Below are 9,039 nucleotides of genomic sequence, written 5' to 3'. Positions count from 1 at the left end.
CTTAATTTGCGACAGCGGAGGTGGCTGGAGCTTCTGAAAGATTATGACGTGGATATTCTGTATCATCCGGGTAAGGCTAATGTTGTTGCCGATGCGCTCAGTCTGAAGTCTATGGGCAGTTTGGCCGATTTACAGCCAGACAGGAGAGAGATAGCCCGTGATATTCAGCAGTTGGCTAGTCTCGGGGTTCGTCTGGCCGATTCTGGAGATACACGGATTTCTGTTCGAGGGGTTTCTGAGTCATCCCTCAGGGACGATATTAAGCGGCGTCAATACGAAGATCCTGTCTTAGCTCAGTACAGGGACACAACCTATTATAAGGAGAGGACTCCGTTCGGGTTTTCACCGGACGGTACTTTGTTATACAGAGGCAGGTTGTGTGTACCTGATATTGCAGGCCTTCGGCAGCAGGTTATGAGCGAGGCACATTATGCTCGCTATTCGGTCCATCCTGGGTCTACGAAGATGTACCATGATCTCCGATGCTTATACTGGTGGGACGGCATGAAGCGGGATATTGCAGAGTTCGTCGCCCAGTGCCCTAATTGTCAGCAGGTCAAGATTGAGCATCAGAAGCCGGGTGGACTGTTGCAGGAGATGGAAATCCCGACTTGGAAGTGGGAGGTTATTAATATGGACTTCATTACAGGTTTGCCTCGCACTCAACGGAAGTATGATTCCATCTGGGTCGTTGTTGATAGGCTGACGAAATCAGCCCATTTTCTTCCCGTCAGGACTACTTATTCCGCCGAGGATTATGCCAGGCTCTATATTAGAGAGATTGTGAAGCTTCACGGAGTTCCTATATCTATTATTTCTGACAGAGGTGCCCAGTTTACGACGCGTTTCTGGAGGTCGTTTCAGGAGGGTCTAGGGACTCAGGTGAGTCTGAGCACAGCCTTTCATCCTCAGAGCGACGGACAGGCCGAGCGCACTATACAGACGCTGGGGGATATGTTGCGGGCCTGCGTTATTGATTTCAGAGGCAGCTGGGATGATCACTTGCCATTGATTGAGTTTGCATATAATAACAGTTACCATTCCAGCATCCAGATGGCTCCGTACGAGGCTCTATATGGCAGGAAATGCAGATCGCCGATTGGCTGGTTTGATATTGGCGAGTCAGAGTTGATTGGCCCAGATATGGTCCAGCAGGCCGTGGACAAGGTAAAACTTATTCGGGAGCGACTGTTGGCAGCCCAGAGTCGACAGAAGTCATACGCGGATAAATGGCGTCGACCGTTGGAGTTTCAGGTAGGCGATTGGGTATTCCTGAAGGTATCGCCTATGAAAGGCGTGATGCGGTTCGGCAGAAAGGGTAAGCTCAGTCCGCGTTATATTGGGCCTTATCAGATTGTTCGAAAAACTGAAAATGTCGCCTATGAGCTAGATTTGCCATCTGATTTGGAAGCGGTACATCCGGTATTTCATGTCTCTATGCTTCGTAAATGCGTCGGTGACCCTTCTAGAATATTTCCTGCTGATGATATTCAGGTGACGGAGCAACTATCGTACGAGGAGCAGCCCGTATCTATTTTGGATCGTCAGGTAAGGAGGCTTCGGAATAAAGATGTAGCCTCTGTTAAGGTACTGTGGCGGAACGATAATAGGGAGGAAATGACATGGGAGGCCGAAGAGGAAATGAAGAAGAAATATCCTCATTTGTTCTCTATACCCACAGGTAACCTTAAATCCCTGCTTTAATTTATTCCAATATCAATCGTGTGTCATATGTGATGTCTGTAAACATGAACTCCCCCAAAGTATTTTCAAACCCTATGAGATTAACTTAACATTCGAGGACGAATGTTCTAAAGGGGGGGAGGATGTTATATCCCGTATTTTTGAACCTCGGAGCATCTGCTGGGGTGGGGCCCACATACCGAGATTTTTTTTGGAACATCTGAAAAGTCATATGAATCACATATGTAAAGTTAAACACAACTCATGAAGTACCTTTGGACTAAATCAAAGTGGAAACCCTCCAAACGAATATTTTTAAGAAAACGTTTTCGGGTGACCTGACTTTGGGGGGCAAAAAATGTATTGTAAGTTTGGAATTTCGACAATACCTTGAAATAGAAGTTGTAGATAATTGAATTAGCTTTCCATCCATAGGTCGTGGGTTCCCAGGTGACGTCGGTACAAGGAGATATGAACGTTTTAAGGTCGAAAGGTCAGTGGGCTAGGCCCAACTCGGGACCAACCGAGTTGGCCCAAAAAAATGAAAAAAAAATTCAGGCCCAAGTGAGGAGCCATTCGGCCATGGTCCATAAAAAGGATCCAAGCCCATGGAATTAAGTCATGTGGTCAATGAATAAAAGACCACTTAATCATCCAAATTCCATAGAACTTTCAAGAGAAAGAATAGGAGGAAAAACAAGAGAAAAACAAGAACAAAAAGAGGGCATTTCGGGTTTGGCCATAGAAAAATCACCCCTCAAAATCTTGCCTCTAAAATTATTTTCTTGTTGAATTCCTACTAAATTAAGTGTCCTCTACAACTTGGTGTAATTGTTTTGGAAGAAGGAGCACTTATTTCTTCAAGTTGACAACTTGTTCAAGTGAAGAAGTTTGTAGAAAAAGGTAAGAATCAATTACTTTTTCTTATGTTATGAAGGTTTGTTTATGTTGTGGTATGTGGAAATGAGTAGAAATTATGGAAATAAGGAAGTTTGCAAAGTGGGTAGGTATATATATATGTAGCCATGGGTGTATATATGTTGTATACATATATGAGTTGAATTTTATGTTGCATTCTAGTTGTGGTTATGATGGAAATTATATTGGGAATGAAAGTTGAATGAATTTTGGTTGAAGTTGGAATGTAGATGATTATGTCACTTTAGAATAATTTTGTGATATTATGGAAATGAAGTTGTTAAGATGTGAATTATGATTATGGTTGATGAATTTGGAAGTTGGAAACTTGTTATGAAGTTGTATGCCAAAGATTTGATGTTTTGCATAAGTTATGATTTTGGCGGAAGATTGTATATCATGTATATCGAGTGTATATCTTAAGGAAAACGATATGAAATGTTTCTAGAACTATATGGTGATGATCATGATGGTTGTTGAATATGAAATTATTGATCTTAGTTGAAAGTTGGGTTGAATTGAAGATTATGTCAACTTGTGAGAAAAATGACTAGTTGAAGGATATTTGTGTTTTTAATGTTCATTGTTGATATTGTTGTTGTCGTTTGGGTTGTTGTTGATGATTTATAGCCGAGTTGAATTCTCGGGGTGTCATATGTATAGGGGAAGTGCTGTCGAAATTTCGGTAGCCAAATATGCTTAAAGTTGAAATAATGGCATTAATAATTCACAATTGGTAAACTTGACCAATTGCAGTTTTGCGACGAAACGGGAAGTGAGTTTGGAAAGGCTTAAGGAGCGCGAAAGGTATGTAAAGCAACCCCAATTCTTCCCTTGGCATGTCCCTAGTGTGTTAGGGTCGGATCCGGGCCTCGAAGGACCTCTTGCCCTCGGAATCCGCAAGACAAAATTTCAGTTTTTCCTTCAGTAGAATTGAACCATTTTGATACGCTTTTTTTCTGAAATTATGCAATTTTGCTCTAAATTATTCAGAAAATCATAGAATGTTTGTATAACCTTTTTAGGTGATACTATATGCTTAGAGGGCACAATTTGAGCCCGCCGCCTTGTTTGTCCCAAGGCGGGCCCGCTATTTACGGTTTTGCCCCTAATGTGTTAAAGCTTCCTTTTTAAGCGATTTTTGAAAGAAATGTTTTAATTACCCTACTAATCGCTTAACGAATATTATTTTAAATATTCTGTTAAATATTATAAATTATTTTGACACTCGGAATGACTTCGGGAAAGTTATACTTCTGTAATTTATTATGATATCCGAAATACATTTATTATGATTCCGTCCGACCCCATTGGATTTGTTTGTCTTTGATACGCTTCATCGAGTCTTTGAAAACATTTATTATATTTTTAAATTGCATTAGTCTCTCACTACTCCATTCGTGGATGTCCCAATGTTTCCCACACTGAGCCCGGGCCAGGATATGTTGTCAAGCGTAATTCTCTGCATTGTTCGCCGCGTCCCGATGTGAGGGGAAGGTATACGTGTACATGGGTCTGTGGAGTATGATGTGCCATGTCTGCCTATTCTGATCTGATCTGTATGGCCATTTTGATATGACATTATATGATACGGGGCCACGCCCCTTTTTCTGATTCCTCTGTATAGTGGCACCAGCGTCGGGAGGGTGGCCACATTCTGTCTGCCGAGTCCCGTGTCAGGGACCGGATATGATATGATATGACATATGTTTCTGTACGCATTCTGTCTGTTTTGGAAATATGCATTTGACACTCTGGATTCTGTACTCATTTTCTGTAACCATTATGATTTGACTTCTTTGATTCCGCTTTACATATTCAGTACATATTTCGTACTGACCCCCTTTCTTCGGGGGCTGCGTTTTCATGCCGCGCAGGTACTGACGACAGGTTCGCTGATCCACACGTTTAGGATCCTATTTCTGCTATTTGGGGCGCTCTCTTCTACAGAGCCCATCTTTTGGTACAGTCTGTCACTGCTATCTGGATATGTACTTTGTTCAGGGTATGACGGGGCCCTGTCCCGTCTTGTGATTATGATATGTTCTGTAGAGGTCTGTGGATACATCTGTGTGGGTTCTGTACATATGCTTGGGATATTCTGTTCTATGATGGCCTTATCGGCCTATGTGTGTCAAGTCTGCTTTTTCTGATAAATTCTGTGGCATCCACTAATATTATTATAATATTATTCTGATAATATGCTAATTTGGGTATCGGGTACGTATAGGTGCCCAGCTAGGGCACTGGTCGCGGCCCACGGGGTTGGGTCGTGACAGAATATTTATTCTCTTGTCCTATATACATGTGTATGCACTTCATTCTAATCCTCCTCTTTTGAGTGACACATATTTACACTCTCCGATTCGAAATAATTGTTTACTTAGCCTTTTTCACATTTCTTAACAAAACATTAGCTTCTACAAAAAAAATAGGTATTTTGACTAAACTATCCGTAATTAATAAAATTCTTGCTTATTTATTGTCTTCAGTAAATAGAGGCAAATCTGGAAGAATACAATTAATTCCATGATTATGTAAGTTAACACTTGTTTTGAACCACAGTAAAAAGGCTAAGTGGACACTTATTTTGAACGGGATACCTTTTTCCTTCTTTGACATTACAACTACCAAAAGTCTTATAGATTGTACTATAAATTTTGCCAATTTCATTAATGATGAATGGACACGTGTTTGTACCAAAAGTGTAGCAAATTGTACACTTTAACCAAATTTCTTTTTCATCTCACTTGGATATATGTCATGGTACTGAATATTTATTCTCTTGTCCTATACACATGTGTATGCACTTCATTTTAATCCTCCTCTTTTGACTGACACATATTTACACTCTGCGATTCGAATAATTATTTACTTAGCCTTTTTGACATCTCTTAAGAAAACATTGGATTTTACTAAGGTATTTTGACTAAACTATCTTTCATTAATAAAATTCTTGATTATTTATTGTCTTCAGTAAATAGAGGCAAATCTGAAAGAATACAATTAATTCCTTGATTATGTAGGTTAACACTTATTTTGAACCACAATAAAAAGGCTAAGTGGGCACTTATTTTGAACAGAGTACTTTTTTATTCCCTTTTTCCTTCTTTGATATTACTTTACTTATTTTTATTCTCATGTGTGTTCTCTAATTGTTGTTTCTTTACATTTATAAAATTTAAAATTTATTACTTTATATTTTCATTTAGGAATTTGATAATTTTACTTATGGATTAAAACTCTATGATTTACAATATTATGTCTATCTCTCTAATTTTGATTTTTGTTTAATCAATTTTAAAAGTATTTTATTAGTTTTTCATTTATGAAATCCAATGAATCACAGTAAAAAGGCTAAGTGGATACTTATTTTGAACGGAGTACCTTTTTATTCCCTTTTTCCTTCTTTGACATTACTTTACTTATTTTTATTTTCCTTTGTATTCTCTGATTATTGTTTCTTTTATATTTATAAAATTTATTACTTTATATTTTCATTAAGGAATTTGATAGTTTTACTTATGGATTAAAACTCTATGATTTACGATATTATGTCTATCTTTCTAATTTTGATTTCTTTGTAAAAATTCTTTTAATCTATAATTGTTAATATAAGAAATTCTAATGTAACTGATTTACCCCTTATTAACTTATTTTTTGTTTAATTAATTTTAAAAATATTTGATTAGTTTTTCTTTTATGAAATCCAAAATATACAACAATGTTTCTTATGTTCAGATATAAACAATTAGTCAATAGCGATGAATATCAACTTGTCGGGATACATATTAGATACTAAAAAAATTAAAAGAAAAAAACTAGAATCAAAATATTAATTTTTCCTCAAATTCTTAATAATTTTCTTTTTCCAATCGATGAACAACTTTCATTGGTATGACAACGAGGAAAAAGTGCAACTCTTCCCATCTCAAAGACTTAATCCTATCATATATGTTTGAGATTTCAAAAGAAAATGATTTAAAACACATGAAACCTATTTGCATTAATGTTAGAAGATATATTTAATTTTTAAATTCTAGTTTTTAACTTTAACTAAAGTGATGGTACGTTAACAAACCTTAAAGACTAGGTAAAGTGAATAACCAAATTAACTATGTTGGGCACCGTACATCGCACAAGCATACTTTTGTAACTCCCTTCCGATCGATGGGAATTTAGGACTCCATTGGGAATTCCGAGGCCGCGGGTGGATTCGTAGGGCGTCTTATGTCTGCATGTTTTGTGTTGTGTTCTGAGGCCTTGGATGAAATGTGGGGTGATAGGGGGAAAAGTGGACAAAAAGCCGACCTCACTGGCCAAAATGGACCGCTGCAGCGGTGGGACTCCCGCTGCGGCGGTACCGCTATAGCGGTGCCTCGATCGCTGCAAGCGGCCATCCATTTCTTTGGTGGCCACTGTGGCGGACGGGGTACCGCTATGGCGGTACCGCTATAGCGGTGAACCAACTGCCATAGCGGTCAGGCGGGATAGTTAGGGACCGCTATAGCAGGACCGCTGCAGCGGCGGAGCGACCGCCGTAGCGCTCGACGGGAAACAGTAGCCGGGTTTTTAATGCCTTAGTTTTATTTTCTTAGTCATAACACCCCAACACACTTCCCAACAAAAACTTAGAGAGAAATTTCAAGTTAGGGCAAGACAACCTTGTGAGGTAAGTTCCATTACTTTTCATTCTATCATTCCTTTCCCCTTCATTATTGTAATCATCTCCATGGGTCTTTAATGGTGAAATTGAAATAGAAACCCTAGAATATTAATAAACCTTCTAAACTTGATGGGTTATGGTTATTATCGCTTAGTTATCATCTAAATGCATTGGTTAGTTGCTCTTGATCATAAATTGAACAGTTAGAGACATAAACTAAGTGATTGGATACCTAGGGTTCTATAAAAATGATGTATTTGCCATAGAAAACTGTTGTAATGGGAATGTTTGATAGAATGTGGTAGAAATTGATGGTTTATGAATATTAGGGGCTTTTGATAGGTTTTCTATCACCTAGGAAATCATCCACCCTTAGAATGGGGAGAGGGAAGGGTATTTCTTGCCTTGGTATTTGCAAATTGAGCAATGTGACTCATTGAGTATTCTATTTCTAGACCGTAAACGTATTGAGGCTTTGAGGAAAGGAAAGGCTGTGAAAGAGTGACAGGCATTGTTCCAGCTCTACTCTGAGGTTGGTTACGGTTTACTTGAGTTAGACTTTGGTAGTTGAATGTATGTTTGTGATTTCATTAGGAGAAAGCATGTCTAGTATTCATTACATGATATTGTGTGGTTAAGCTCCTATGTGCTTGTGATTGAATGTTGTGTAGGCTTCATGCCATTATTCATGAGTGATTTAATCTGCAGTGGATATATTGTGATGAGAAGTTAATATAGTCTTCTCTAGGATATTGTGACATGAAATGATGAGGTGAATATGGATATTGAGAAGGTAAGAAACATTGTTCTATAAAAGGTATGACAAGGCACACATGTGGCCTAGATTATGGGCTCGTGGTCCGAGGATAGTTCCGGAAATGAGAGGTTTATTGTTATATCCCGCGTCTGAGGTTCGTTCAGGAGCGAAGGTTGTGCTCGGGTCCGAGGAGTGTTCCAGAACGAGTGGTACATGGACACCATAGGTCCCCTGCAGGTCATGACTACTGAGCTATGACATCAAATAGTATGTGTGTACAACGAGTGGGGGTATAGTGGTAAATTCTCCGTTGTGGTTGACGTGTTTGTAATTCTTGGCAATTTGGTGATTTGTTGTGATTGTTCGTGGTTGACTTGTTGTGATGTATTAATATTCGTGCATGATTGACTGACTTGTTTATTTTATTGATTTCATAAGATATGCATTATACTATCTTAGTCGGCCTATGATGCTTACCGGTACATAGTGTTTGTACTGATACTACCTTGCTGCATTCTTTGAGTGCAGATTTTGATATAGAGATCGCTACTCGTCCTCACATCTAGCGTGGAGGATAATTGCTGACCGATTTTGGGGTGAGCTTCTTCTCATGCCAGGCCGCCCGAAGATCTTCTGCTTATGATGTCTTTTCTTATTCTGGACATTATGGATATTTAGTAGGCTGATTTCAGTTCTTAGACATGTTTTTGGCTTAGAGTCCTGTACGATGACTTTCGGATTTTGGGGATTGTAATAGCTAGAACTTCTGCACTTATTACAGTATTTATGGCATGATTTACTTGTTCTTTTGTTGTTAAACAAGTAATAATTGTTTAGCCTGATTTATCTAAAAAATGTATTGAATGGATTAGGTGGTATGTATGTTGGTTTGCCTGTTAGGATTTAGATGGGTACTGGTCATGGCGGGTTGGGTCGTGACAACTTTGCTAGTATGTTAAATAAAAACCATCTTTATAATCTATTCACGCGGTCAAATTAATTATTTTAATTGCTT

The sequence above is a fragment of the Lycium barbarum genome, chromosome 4 (genome assembly GCF_019175385.1).
Source record: "Lycium barbarum isolate Lr01 chromosome 4, ASM1917538v2, whole genome shotgun sequence".
Classification (NCBI taxonomy): domain Eukaryota; kingdom Viridiplantae; phylum Streptophyta; class Magnoliopsida; order Solanales; family Solanaceae; genus Lycium; species Lycium barbarum.
Note: the sequence above shows the minus strand (reverse complement) of the source record.